The 14,506-nt window shown below is 40.9% G+C and overlaps 1 protein-coding gene across 3 annotated transcripts in view; it reads left to right on the plus strand.

Annotated features, from left to right (window-relative positions):
- Positions 1-14,506, plus strand: part of MSRA (methionine sulfoxide reductase A) — a 377,340-nt gene that overhangs the window by 146,319 nt on the left and 216,515 nt on the right. The gene's annotated exons all lie outside the window — the stretch shown is intronic.

Here is a 14,506-nt window from a genome sequence, read left to right on the forward strand (position 1 = left end):
TTCTTCCCCAGGAAGAATTTTTTTTCCATATATATATATATATATATATATATATATATATATATATATATATATATATATCTTTATTAAAGCTGGGATTCAAGGAGTTTTGAGATGTTATTCCACAAAAATCAATAATCAATCTAATTGAATGGTCTCTTTCTCTTCCATTATGAATTGAGCATATTCCTTTTGTTTGTTTGTTTCTTCTGGTTCCTTCCCCTTAGCCTTTAGACAGATTCTATGATCTCTTTCATCCTAAAAACCTGAATTCCCCTTTCTTCAGCCCCCCTCCAGCTTCCAGCTTCCCCTGGTCCTGATGGAAGTCTCCTACAAGGGCTCTTGATGTAAAACTGCTTAAGGCATTGAAGTGTCTTTGAGCCAGAAATTAGCCTCCTGACAACAGTGTCTCTAAATTAGCATATTCAGGATAAAATGTTTCCCTAATCCCAGAGTTAGTCATCACTGATGATTAACAGTTGGAGAGTTATGAAACAGGGACCCACTTCTGCCTAGGTGTTTGTAAATCTTGCTCTGTATGGGCCGTCACCTTTTTAAATGTACTGGTCAGTGATTAGGAGTTATTATGTTCAGAAATTTAAATGGAGAATTTGGTTTTTGAAGAAAAAAGCATCAGTGGTCACTATAAGATGTCTGCTAACTATTTGATTTGTTAACTTTCCTCTGAGAAATTATGTTCAGATGATGCCATTTTACCTAAGTTGTAGGCCTAGCACAGTGTCTGTTACCAGGGGACAACAAATGTCACATCAATGTTCAAGGGTTCTTTTGATGATTTTTTTTTTTGTCTTTCAGATTTGTGAACCCCTAGAAACTAGGTTAGAAACTAGGTTCCATGTCATACTGGGAAATGTAAAATGAGACTGACCTGTCATAGATTTCCCCCTGTCGTGGTATTGGAGGAAAGCCTCCTTCCCAAAGGACTGATGACATTGTTTGCCACAGAATTGGAAATATCAGTGAATAAAGCTCCGTGGCGAGATTATTATTACTATTATTTTGTCAAAGGTTTGGTTTAGAGAGGCTTTCCTAAAAATCCTAACCGAAGGCCTTCATTGTTTGACTCTGGGCAAGCAACTCCCCCCTCCAAGCCTCAGTTTTCTCACCTGTAGAATGGGAAGGCTGACGGGGTGCTCTGAGACCCTTCCCTTGGCTTCTGCATCTTCCATACTTGGGGCTGAAGGCTCATCTGGCCTCAGGCAGCCCTGGGAAGCCCACTGTGAATGGCCAAGGGGTGTGGTTTTAAAAGAAGTGAATTCTGTGCATAATTTCTACCAGTGCAGAACTATACAGATGATAAAATAGAATATCTCTTGACATCTGAGAAATTTTGCCATATTAGAACTGCTGTTTGGCTCTTCCAGATACTTAAATGAAGGCCTCTGTTTTCGTTAAGTGCATGCAAGCACTTTATATTTGTGTTTTCAAAACTGTCCTCACTTGATACGGCTTGTCCACCTGGCCTGCAGTGGAGTGAGGGAGTGGATGGGTTTTGGGGTGAGCTTCTGTCATTTGGGCTGTTTATAGCTGTACTGAGAAAGTCAAACTAAGTGCACCTCTTTGACATATCTCGGGCATTTAATCCTCTCAGCACCTTGTAAGGCTGGTAGGATTACATAATCCCCTTCTCAGAGAGCTCACATGATTTATCACAGGTCCCTCAGCCAGAGATGGTGGAGCTTGAATTTGAGCCCAGGTCTAACTGACCGGAAGTCCACGCTCTTTTTACCGTGTCCCCTGACTCTTGGCCTGGTTACAGGACTCCTGGGAGAGTCTGGTAGAGTCGGAAATGCCTTTCAGCTGGATCCATGCACAAAAGCATGATTTCCAGCCGAGCCGATTTAGCAAATTGATTTGTGAATTTCTGTGTATTCCCAGAGTGCTCTGAAGGACTCTCGAGACACAGCTTTTGCCAGGAAAATACTGCTTGGAGTGACGTCTCCTACTATTTATCGCTTTCCCCCATTTGATTTTAGTAGCAGGTATTAACGTGCAGGAGAATGTCTTACGTTGACTTGACTGTGAGATCACCAAAGCAACAGTGGCACTTTCTACTTGTCCAGACTCATTCTTCAGCCTGGGAAGTCAGTATTTTATGCCAAAGGAGTATCACCAGTTTCAATTTCATTATCTATTGGTTAATCATTTGAATGTACCTTACAGAATGCTGTCTGAATAGAAACTTTTAAATTTAATCCACTCTGAAAGTGGCCACTGAACGAATGGCCATTAGCATTGAGCTTAGGGTGGGTGATATAAGGAAGAGTAGAGTGAGGGTCAAGGGCAGGCTCCGTTCTGGAAAATGTATGAATGTGTTATTATACCAAGTGACCAGAGAATATATAGACGGCTCCTTAAAAGCTCTTTCTGGCATGTAATCTTCACAGATTATTTTTAAAACAAAAAGACGTTCATTTTTTCAGGTTTTCTTTCATGGCCCAGTCAGTTTTATCCCTGTCTTGTTTTCCTGTGATCACGGTTCTTTAGCCGTTCTGTTGCCCTTTTCTCTCCTCTGCACTTTAGGACAATGGTAATGAGGGTAATAGGCCTGCTGTCCCGGTGGGCTTCTACTCGTCTGTGTGTGATGCTCTCTTTCAAGTCAGTGGGAGCCCCTTTTTTACAGGCCGGAGAAGCGGAACCGAACATGTTGCAATTACTGAATGTCTTTGTTCCGGGTGGCTGAGTGCCCTATGTCCGCCGTCTCTCTAATCCCACCACAGCCCTGTGAAGTGGGCATCACTGTGCTGTTTTAGAGACGGAGAAACTGAGGCACCCAGAGATGAAAGCAATATGGTCAAGTAGAGGGAATGCTTTCTCTGGCACGAGGACATCCACGTGACACTTGCCAGCATGCTGTGCCTGACCTAGAAAGGTCCTCTCCGGCTTGCGATAACTTCAGGAAGGTGACATCCTGTTGGCGGAGGGTCCCTCCGTCCTCCCAGGGAGCAAGCCTCCGGCCTCTCTGTGGTGTTCGTTCTTAAGCACGGAGCAGCTATTCACTTTATTAAAAGTACTCCATAGTCAGGAAGATTTATCGTTTCCAAGTAAAATAGACATTTATTAATTGAGGAGAGTGCAGAGAAGTCAGGGGTTGGGGGCTCCAGTCTTAATTGGTGAAGATTTTTAGTACAGTTTGAAAAAATGAAATACAGTTTTTTAAAACTTTCGAGTTCAGTACTTGACCATAATAACACTTATCATCCAAACTAGGATACTTTTGAGAGTGAAAAGGGCGCTGGTAAAAATTATGTTAAAATAATGAGGTACCCACCTGGAGGACTTCAGGCACATGGGATATAATGTCACCCTCTAATGAGAGTGTATATTATAAGACATTGTGTCAAGAATAATAAATACACATTGAGTAAAGCTGAAATTGAAAAATAATGAACTTAGAGATATAAAATGAAATAAACAAATGAAAAAATTCCAATGCAGTAGACTTACATTATGTACCGTATAGCATCAACACCAGTAGTTACACAACTTCCAGGATTTTACTCAGTAAATATTGTTATATTCTTTCTGAATGACTTGAAATGAACAGTTAATTCATATTTATAAAACCTGGCTGGTAGCATTTCAATAAGAGATGGGGAATTATCTGATTATACCCTTGCAATTCTAATATTGTACTAATACTGTCCAATGATGTAGGGTAATGAACTCTCCATCAGTAGAGGTATTCAAATGAGAGATCGTTCCTACCCAGTTGGGAAGTGGAAGTAAATAGCCTTTAAGATCCTTTCTTCTCAGTTAATGAGAATTTTCTCTGTTTCAGAGTGTTAAACCTTTTTGGAAAAATTATTCCTAACTCTAAATTCTTTGATCGTATCATTTAGAAACCCATATCCAGGCTGTTTAGTGAGAGGTAAAATTCTGCAGTGAGAAACTGTAGTGGTCAGGAATTGATGGATACCAAGCAACCACAGCAGAAGTACCTCTGCGAATTCTTAGTGTCGCTGTAGGTTTTTAGGCTCCTACTAGCCTGATAGCGATGGCTCTGGGAACTCAAACCACTGCAAAACCTGTTCTCTATGTCAGGTTCTCTTGGGCTCTTCAAACAAGAGGGAGCAAAAGACAATCCAAGACATCATGAAAGTGTGCTATGCTCTTGTTACACTTCTCTGTTTTGAGCCAGGGGGCCAAGAATTTGCTAGACTCTTTCCTGACTAGCTGTGTGGAAGGACTGATCCCAGAGCAGAGGCCAGTGGCTGTCAGAGGCCCATAGGCAGGCCTCACTCTGGGGGACTCACCTTCTGTACCCCAAGGGAGAAGAGATCAGTGTCTGTAAGATGAACCAATCATAAGATATTCCCCCCCCGCCCCCCCACCGCCCCGACTTGAATTAGAGGTGAATTAGAAACAGCCACAATTACTTTGTCTGCCAGCCAAGAAAACAGCATTGAAAGCAGCAGGCAATACGTCCAACTTCAATGGAAAATATATTAGTGTCTCATTGGCTAGGATCCAACATTATGTTGGTAAATAATCAAATCCCGGTGTGGCATATTTCTCCCTGAACCTTGACTGAAAACTATTGAAGACCATTCTGTGAGCTGTGGAGCTGCAGTCACTCATTCTAGGAAAAAGGCCAGAAAGAATGACTTTGAAATGTGTTTGTAATTAACTAAACAGTCTAAATTCACAAGATCCTTAGAACAGCAGGTTGCTCACTGGCATGAACTTCTTAAGTGAGGAGGCATTTGGGGAAACAAAAATAGGCCTTCCTTCCATGGTGATCTGAAGCACCTTTAAGGGACAGCAGCTGGTCGTCTGGAGACATGTTGTAAGACACATTTTATTTTATGTACCTCTCTTGTGTGTGTGATGATCACATTTCCTTTTCGAGTATGGAAAGGTCTGATGATAATATAGGCAAAGGGGAGGAGACTTTCCAGAGCCTGTGTTGAAAATTCCTTTTGGTTTGTGTGGCACTGCTCGGGATGGCTCTGGTCCTGCTCGAGAAGGCACAGGCGTGGTGTTGGAGAGGGTGTCCTGGAGTGGAGAGGGTGACAGCGTGGCAGCAGGAGTGCGGGAGGGGATTTCTGTGCCAAGAGAGAGGAACTGCACCCCTAGTAGGAAGGAGTGGGTCAAATAGTGTCTGACAAAGTAACACTTGTCTGGAGAGCACGTACCCATCAACCTCAACTACGTGGAATGCTTGTAAGAACCAGAAAGTAAGCACGCCCTGCCCACCAAAAGTTGCGGAGAAGTCCCCAGAGAATTCAGAATTCACTGAGGTCTTTGGAATCAGATAGATCCTGGTACGTGACTTTAGACAAGTTTCTTGGGCCTTGCTATAAAATGAAATAAGGGAAAATTAAAATATATATAAGAAATGGCAAAATAACATACATTAGAATTAGGTGAATATTAGACCAAAGAAAAATATGAGAAGTAAAATATGCAAAGAGGGCATGCTATAATACTATATAATTTATAAAACTTGGCCACAAATGTGGCTCTGTGTTTCCTAGCGGCAACATGAAGATCAGTTGGTTGTATGATTGGTTTCAGTTTTTTAGAATTGTGGTAAAATATACATAACATAAAGTTTACCATTTTAACCATTTTTAAGTGCACAGTTCAGTGCACTTAAAAAGTGCATTCACATTGTTAGGCAACCATCACCACCATCCGTCTCCTGAACTTTTTGTCTTTCCAAACTGAAATTCTATACCTATTAAATAATAACACTCAATTTCCCCTTCCCACAGACCCTGCAGCCACCGTTTGACTTTCCTTCTCTATGAGTTTGACTACTCTAGGTACCTCATACAAGCAGAATCCTACACTATTTGTCCTTTTGTGACTGGCTTATTTCACTTAGCATAATGGCCTCAAGGTTCATCCAGGCTGTGGCATGTGTCAGAATTTCCTTCCTTTTTAAGGCTGAGTAATATTCCTTTGAGTGCACATACCATATTTAGTTTATCTATTCACCTGTCAATGGACACTTGAGTTGCTTCCACATTTTGGCTATTGTGAATAATAGCGTTATGAACATGAGTGTACAGATATCTCTTTGAGACCCTGCTTTCAGTTCTTTTGGCAAATACATCCCGAAGTGGAATTGCTGGATCATATGATAATTCCCTGTTTCTTTTTTTGAGAAACCCCTGCATACCATTTTCCACAAAGACTGAACCATTTTACATTCCCGTCAGCAAAGCACAGGGTTCCAATTTCTCCACCTTCTTGACCACGCTTGTTATTTTTATTTGTTAATAGCCTAATGGGTGTGAAGTGGTGATTTTCAGTTTTACTTAATGATCCTGAAAATCTACATGATTGGGGGAACCGTAAAGTTTCTTGATTCTAGAACCAGAAAGAAATTTCTTTCAGGGTACTTATAAGGAGGACACTGTGATGTAAGACAGTCAGCAGTACTGCTGACGGCGCCCTCAGCGTGAGCACTGAGAGGAGATTCATGAGCCCTTGGTCGCACCACTCTTGTCTTTGGGCTCCTGACATCCACCAGGAACAATTCGGTCCACCTTCCCCCCACGGGTGCCACAGTGTGCTTCCCTGGCTTAACCCAGAAAGAAGTTACTTGTATTGTATCTAAAACAATCGATGGACTAGATAACTTTTAGGGAATTTTCTATCAATATTATTTCTTTCAGTGGAGTTTTAAAAAGTATTTATTTTTTCATTCTTTATTGTGAAAAATTTCAACCATACATAAATGTAGACTAATATAGTGAAGCCTCACTAACTCAGTTTGAGCAGTTATCACTCAGGGCTAATGTGTCTCATCTCTAGTCCCATTCACTCTCTCTTCTTCATCCCAGGTTATTTCAAAGTAAATCTCAGATATCAGATCATTTCATCCAGGAATACTTTGGCACATACCTCTTTTTAAGAGCAGTTTTTAAGAAAACATACCACAACGCCATTGTCACACCTAAAAAAATAGTTCCTTAGTATCATCAAATATCCCATGAGTCCATATTTCCACTATCGTCTCATAAACGTTTTTTCAAATCACCTGTTTGAATCAAGGTCCAAATAGAGTCCATACACTGCAATGGGTTGACATAAATAGTCTCTTTTAATCTCTAGGTTCACCTCTCTCTCTCTCTTTTTTTTAAAAATAAATTTATTTATTTATTTATTTTTGGCTGTGTTGGGTCTTCGTTGCTTTCTCTAGTCTTGGCAAGTGGGGACTACTCTTTGTTGTGGTGCGTGGGTTTCTCATTGTGGTGGCTTCTCTTGTTGAGGAGCACGGGCTCTAGGCGCACGGGCTTCAGTAGTTGTGGCATGCGGGCTCAGTAATTGTAGCTTGAGGGCTCTAGAGTGCAGGCTCAGTAGTTGTGGTGCACGGGCTTAGTTGCTCCGCGGCATGTGGGATCTTCCCGGACCAGGGCTCGAACCCGGGTCCCCTGCATTGGCAGGCGGATTCTTAACCACTGCGCCACCAGGTAAGTCCCTCTCTCTCTCTCTCTTTATTTTTCCTTATAATTTATTTGTTTAAGAAACTAGATCATTTATTCTGTATCATCTCCTTCAGTCTGGATTGAATGAACATGCTTGAAAAGCCTCTGTATTTTCTACAAATTGGGAGTTAGAGGCCTGATCTGAATCTATAGGTGGGGTGTGTAAGCCGTCCAGGAGGCATTTAATAACTGGCTCTCTTTCTTTTGGTGAAGTTAGCAGCCCCTAATGATCATTGCCTTGACCTATTATTTTATTAGAAGCTGCAAGATGGTGACATTTAAATTCTTGCATTTCCCTTTATTTATGAACTGGAATATTTCTCTAAAGAGAAGTTTCTCTTTATCAACTATTGGTTACCTTGACCTCCAGTTGATTAGGAAAGCAGCTTTGTTTTTTTCCTGGGTTTACCGTTTTGCTCCGTGTATCTGAGCATGGGTTAAATGTATATTCATGAGTCAGAAGCATATATAAGTATAGTTGCTTAAGTGATGGAAACCTCTTTAATTTGACTGAATGACCATTTTCACTTGGGCATTTAATCAAATTGTTGAAATTTGTAACCATTTGGTCAAACGTTTGAAAATAGAGTCACAGTAGACAGACTGCCTCTACAGATTTGGGTAAAACAAAGAAATAGGCACATAGTCAGGTGACAGAAGGTTATGTCTCCAGCAAAGCTGGATCTAAGGGGCAGACATCTTCTCTCCTGTTCTCGCCCCAGATCTTGTGACCAGGGGACGTGCTCCCGTGCACATTCCAGTCTTGAACCTCAGCAGCCCAGGGTGAAAAAGCAACTCCAGAGAGGGCCTGAGGGCTGGGGGCCGGCTTGCTTCTGGATGTGGCATGCTTTCAGAGTATCAAAATGATGAAAATGGCTAAGCAGCCAAGAAATGACGAAGCCTCAGGAATGCTGCCCACTGCAAAGACGTAACAGCTGGGCTCTTTCACCTGGAGCTCTTTCTCGTGCTTTTGGCTTAATATTGTGAATGCGTAGGAGGGTAGCAGGAGACATGTTTATCAGAGTGCGTTTTCTCTACTTTCCAGTTTTCACAGACAGAATAGGTAAAACTATCTGTGGTTCTCACTGCCAAACATTGTGGGATTCAAGATGGGAAACTATTTACTGGCTCACTTATGTTTTTCTCTCATTTTATTTTCATTATTTATTACTTCATGTGTTTTTTGTTTGTTTGTTTGTTTTTGGTAAGTTGTCTCAAATTCTTCTTTTGGAATGATGCAGTGTATAAATAAAGTAAATAAAAGTAAAGTAATTCCTATGAATGAAATTTCTTACATCCAATACAACGTATAGTTTTTTTAAGGAAATCAAAATCAAACAGTGCCAGTTCTGTTTTTGCCAGGGATAACTGGAAATGTTAGCACTGAAACCCTAGGAAATGAGATTCAGTTGAAGTGACATGTTTGATCCATGCTGAGAAACGATCGTTTAGCTTGGCATGCCTTTGGCCAAAATAGTGTGAGCAATGATGAAAGACCCTGTGAACTTTTCCTAAATTCTTGTGTCTGGAGGAACAGCAAAACCCCCGGTGTCCGTATACACCAGGAGCTATTCCACAAAACACCTTTCATTTTCCCCTTGTGTCATCAGTGCCCCGAGACTTAGATAAAGATCGTAGTTGACCAAGACCAAGTTTCCTTGTTGAGCCCAGTGACACTGGGACCAACAGTGGTGCTTGCCAGATGGATATCCTTCTGGTGTACATCCCACCATATATCCTTCCAAGTCTCAGCTGTGATCCCAAGACTCATGATAATATGGAAAGAATTAACTGATAGCTCATGGTAGACCTTATCATGAACAAATGTGGCTTTCCAGATGTGGCTTTCCACAGTCATGCCTACTCAGGAATCAGTACTGTTTTGTTTGTGGGAAAAAGACATTTTATTTTTTTAGCCACATCTCTGGTCTCCCCTAAAACCCCCTGTGCAGTCCATTGAATCTCGAATGCCTTTCTATGTGATGACCCTTTTCCATTTTCTTAATTTCCAAAAGATGGTCACTTGTCAGGTCAAGATGAAAATGTCTCCATGTGGAAGGCTGCATTCATCTTGCTTCTGACCACCCATGTGTCCATTTAGTACTTGGGAGAATTTCTTGTCACCCTCTTTTCCACCAGGCTTCCTTTCGTTGGTGTATGACCTTTGTCTAGGCGGCAGTGACATTTGCATTGGGAAGAGCGGAAGAGTTTGTATTCACCTCGTAGGGAACATTAAGGGAGGGTGGATTTGGGGCGGGCCATCTGGGGAAATTTCAGGAATATGATCACACTAGGAGCTTGGAGTGAGAACTGCAAGTGGGCTGTCAGGAATGCATGGGAACTGCTTCCTAGCCTTCCTTTCTTTTGGCTGAATAACTCGCGATTGGCAAGTATGTCCTTTGGCTAGGCCTTACCTTAATAGCTTTGTAGTAGAAATGTGCAAAGGTGACCTCAGGACGGAGAAGGCCCTGTAGGCACAGGTTCAGCATCCGGCCTTGCTTTCCCACATGGAAAAAATGAGCTGGATTCCCAAGCAAATAGTATGTGCTTTATTCCTGGTGCCAATACAGAGGCCTTCAGTGACCCACACAAACATCTGGAAACAGGTGCACCAGCTGAATGGCAAATAGCTCTCCAATTGCTGTTAATGCATTGGTAACTGGACTGAAATTTCATCCCTGTTTTTTTTCTTCCATGTAGGACATTTTTAATCTACCTAGTAATGAAGTGGCTGTAAAAACAATGCCACCACCAACAGCCAACTTTTACATTTGGGTAGTAAATTTCATATTATAAAGTGTTTTCATATATATAATTTAATTTTTTTCTTTGTGTTTAATTCTGAGAAGACTGAGGCTCAGAGAGATTAAGCACCTGTCCCAAGGTCAGGCTACTTAGTTAATGGTAGAACTAGGTCTAGCACTCAACTAATTTATTCACTTATTCATCACATGATTTATTGTAGCAGGAGACAAACAGAAAAAATACCTCCCTTCAAGGAACTTACACTCTAGTAGGGTAGGACAGAAAACAAGATAAATAGGTAAAATATTTGTTGTGGGATGTCAGATTGTGATAAGTGCTATTGATTAAAATAAAGCAGGGGAGGAGAAGAGGAAATGCCTGGTTGGGGGTGGGGTGAGGGATTGCAATTTAAAATAAGACAGTCAGGGAGGCATCAATGAAATGGTAATCTTTAAGCAAAGACCTAAAAGAGGCACGGGAGGTTACTATACAGATATCTGTGGGAAAAAACATTCTAGGCAGAAGGACTACAAGTGCAAAGGCCCTGAGGCAGGGGTGTGCCTGGCATGAGGCCTGTATGCTGGAGTGTAACAAGCAAGGAGGGAGCAGTAGTCGCTGAGGCCAGAGATGAAGAGGGAGTTAAATCATGAAGGGCCTTTGGTAACTGTGGGGACTTTGACTTTGACTTTGACTTTGACTTTGCATGCCAAGGGGAGCCTTTACAGGATTTGGGGCAGAGGAGTAACGTCATATGACCTATTTTTTAAAAGAATCACTTTTGCTGCTGTGTTGAAGATAGAGTGTTTAGGATGGTGAGAAAAAAAGCAGGGACGCCATTTAGGAGAATGTTGCCTCCTAGCCTAGTACTTCTGGCTTGAACACACACTGTCTTTAATTAATAATAATAATAATGATGATGATAAAGCTTAACTTGCACTTGTGTATCTTTCTTAAATGCTATATCTTTGTACTTTTAGAATATTTTCTATCCCCATATATTAAGCATTTAAATGGTCCTTTAACATGATACGTTAGCTAAAAACAGATACAAATCCTTTGTAGAGAGTATTTAGATATTATTATTGCTCTACTTATAGATCCATATTACTTGCATTTTTAGATGGAATGGATTGAATTAAACCATTCAGAATCACGTTGAATGTGTGCATTGGATTCCATTCAAAATGGGTTGTTCCACAATACATTGAACAGTTTAGAAGCACTTCAAATTGTACTTCTGGTATATGCAAAGTATGCAAGGGAGCGCAGGTCAACAGACTGTGGTGATGTGATTTAAAATGTGAAATCAATGCTTAAGATAAGACTAAACACTTATCAATGAAATAAATCAGCATTTACATAAATCTCTTAACTCTTCCAGCTCCCAGAACTCTTGGGATGGAATGTCAGATATTTGTTATCAGCTGAATTTGGGTTTAAATTGTAAGTCAGCAGATTTCTGAAATTGAGTATGCTTCTGAACCTCCAGCTGATAATAATTTTATCTCTAGACAAAACATTTTTTAAAAATTCAGTTGTCTGAAGGGACTGGAGAGGACCCAAATGTTGGGTCTCTGGGCAGCACCTGGAGGGAACACAGTTCCTGAAATACGGGCAACAAACTTGGTAAGCACCACATTTAACCAGCTTTTTCCCTGAGGGCACTTCCTAGTTCACAGTTGCTTATTTAAAAGAGAGAGTACAAATAGAAAGTGGCTAGCTTACTAGGCTGAAGAAGCAGAGGCTGAGTCTAAGGGCTGCTAGAGTAGCTGTAAATCAATGGGAAACATTCTGTAAGGAAGGAGCAATAGAGGGGGGGAGCCCCAAACTCTCTGTACCAAGTCCCCTCAAACCTGTGGCTGGCTCTGTGCATGTACAGGGTGAGACTCCAAGGAAACCTTGGAGAAAGCAACCGCTAAAAGGCTGAGATTTCAGCAGGTGCTTGGTTCTATGAGAACGCTGGAGTTCAGGTCCTACTAAGTTAGAGAGAATTGTAAACACTTTAGGCTTTTCCTTGGAACTCTAGGAAGGCCATGTCTTAGGAGTAAACCCAGGGTAAAGGGTTACATCTTAGGGCTAAGGGGAAAAAGCAAAATAAACCCATTCTTGTAAAATCTAACACTAAGCTTCCACAGGATCAAGATGACCCAGATTTAATTGCTTGCCAGGAAAAAAGTCAACATTTTTTGGAGAAAAGTTACAAAATTTAGCACATATCATCCACAGTGTTTTAATATGCAATAAAATTATCAGACATGAAGAAACAACAGCAAAAAAGATTAATAGTTAAAGAAAAAAAGTCAATAGACGCAGGCCCAGAGAAGAGTCAGATGTTGAAATTAGCAGACAAGGACTTAAAACAGATATTCTAAATACGTTAAACAATTTACAGGAAAAGATGGACAGAATGGGGTAATAGAGTAATATAAGCTATATTAGAAAAATGTAAACTATAAAAAAAGAAATAGAATTTCTAGGACTGAAAAATATAGCATCTGAAATTTTTTTTAAAAAGCTATGATTGGATGATCTTAACAGAAAGGACCTTACATTAGAAAAGGGATCAGTGAACTTGAAGACAGGTCAATATAAATTATTCAAACAGAAGGACAGGGAGAAAAAATATTTTTTAAAAAAATGAAGAGAGCCTTGGTGATTATGAGACAATGTCAGTTGGTCTGATATATGTGTCGTTGGAGTATCAGCAGGAGCCCAGAGAGAGATACTGGGGCAGAAATATATATTTGAGGAAATAATAATTTTAAATTTGATGAAATGTTATTGGGAGGTAATCAAGATGAATACCAAATATGGAGGGTCAAAGGCAGGGCTCAAATCAGGACCAAGGAATAAAGAGTTTTGAGTGGGCATAAAGATTAAATAAACGTAGATGACTATACAACAGGGAAGGTCCATTTTGCTCAAAGACCACCCCTGTTTCCACTTCCCACTCCAACTCCTTTTAGAAGGCATTGTTCCTTCTCCTCTGGTTCCATGGTGACAATGTGTTGAGATGGACTTAGACCTAAGTTCAAACCCTAGCTCTGTTTCTCACGAGCAAATCATTACAATCTGCATCCTGGGATCATCATTTATTAAACGAGAATAGTGGTAACTTTCTCACAAGGCAGGTCTCAGTGGGATAGACCATGTACATTTTATAGGGTCGTGCTGGTCATATAGTCGGCACTCAACAGATAGTAATTTCTTTCTTCTGCTAAACCTTTTCTCATTGTGGTTAGCTGGCATCGCTACCCACCCAGTTAGCCGGGTTAAGGAAATTATAGTTTATCTTAAGAGCAACAAGAACCATAGAGATGATAGGACCATGGTTGGATTTTAGAGAGATCACTCTGGCTTCAGTGAGAAGAATGGATTAGAATGATGTGTGATAAGACTTGAAAAGACCAAATTGGAGGCTATTGCACACACCCCCTCTTTATATCCTTCCCAAACAGCTGTATTTTCTCCTTTTCTGTCACAAGAGACCCTGCTTTGCCCATTAAAACCATAGCCTCAGTCATTACCAGCAAAAATAAAATCTGGTTCCCCTTTCCTCAAGGGCAGGGACGCTCTTCAAAGGGTGAGGGATGATGGTGGCCTGGACCAGAGTGAAGGCAATGAACATGAAGCCCAGTGGACAGATCCAAGAGTCCCCCTGCTAATCTGTCATCGTCTTTCTAGGGGATTGGATTACATCCCTGACAGAGATGCTTCTCAAAGTATAGATATGACCACATCATTCCTTTGCTAGGAAGTCTTTGTTTTAGAAGGGTAATCTCCACTCCTTAGTTTAGCATTTAAGACCTTGTAGAACCTATTTCCGATCTATTCAACTAGCCTTTTTTTTTTTCTTTTTAAATACAGCTTCTCACCCAGCTGTGGGGGGCTTCATCCTAGTTTTCTAACCACTTCCCACACTTTCACACCTTCAGCTGAAACCCTGCTCATCTTGGAAGCCTCAGCAACTTTTCCTCAATCTTTCCCCACAACTCCTCTTTGTGCCTTTGTTCATCAGATAAGATTTACCACCTTGCATTATGAGTAGATATTGAATTGGTTATCTCCCACTGTCTGCCTGCTTTTTGATGATGGGGACTGTGTCTTATTGTCTTTGGGTTACCAGGGCTGAGTCTCAAATATAGGCCCTTAGTATACATATTTGTTATATGAATCAATGGATACTACTCTGCACATCTGCAGTGGAAGTGGGAGAAACTTTTTTATATTCTGTTATTTAATTTACACAGAGTTGAGTAAGAGATGTAGAGAGAGACTTTCAGAAGAGGTCTCAGGGG

The sequence above is a fragment of the Balaenoptera physalus genome, assembly GCF_965194825.1.
Source record: "Balaenoptera physalus genome assembly, chromosome: 7".
In the NCBI taxonomy this organism is placed as follows: domain Eukaryota; kingdom Metazoa; phylum Chordata; class Mammalia; order Artiodactyla; family Balaenopteridae; genus Balaenoptera; species Balaenoptera physalus.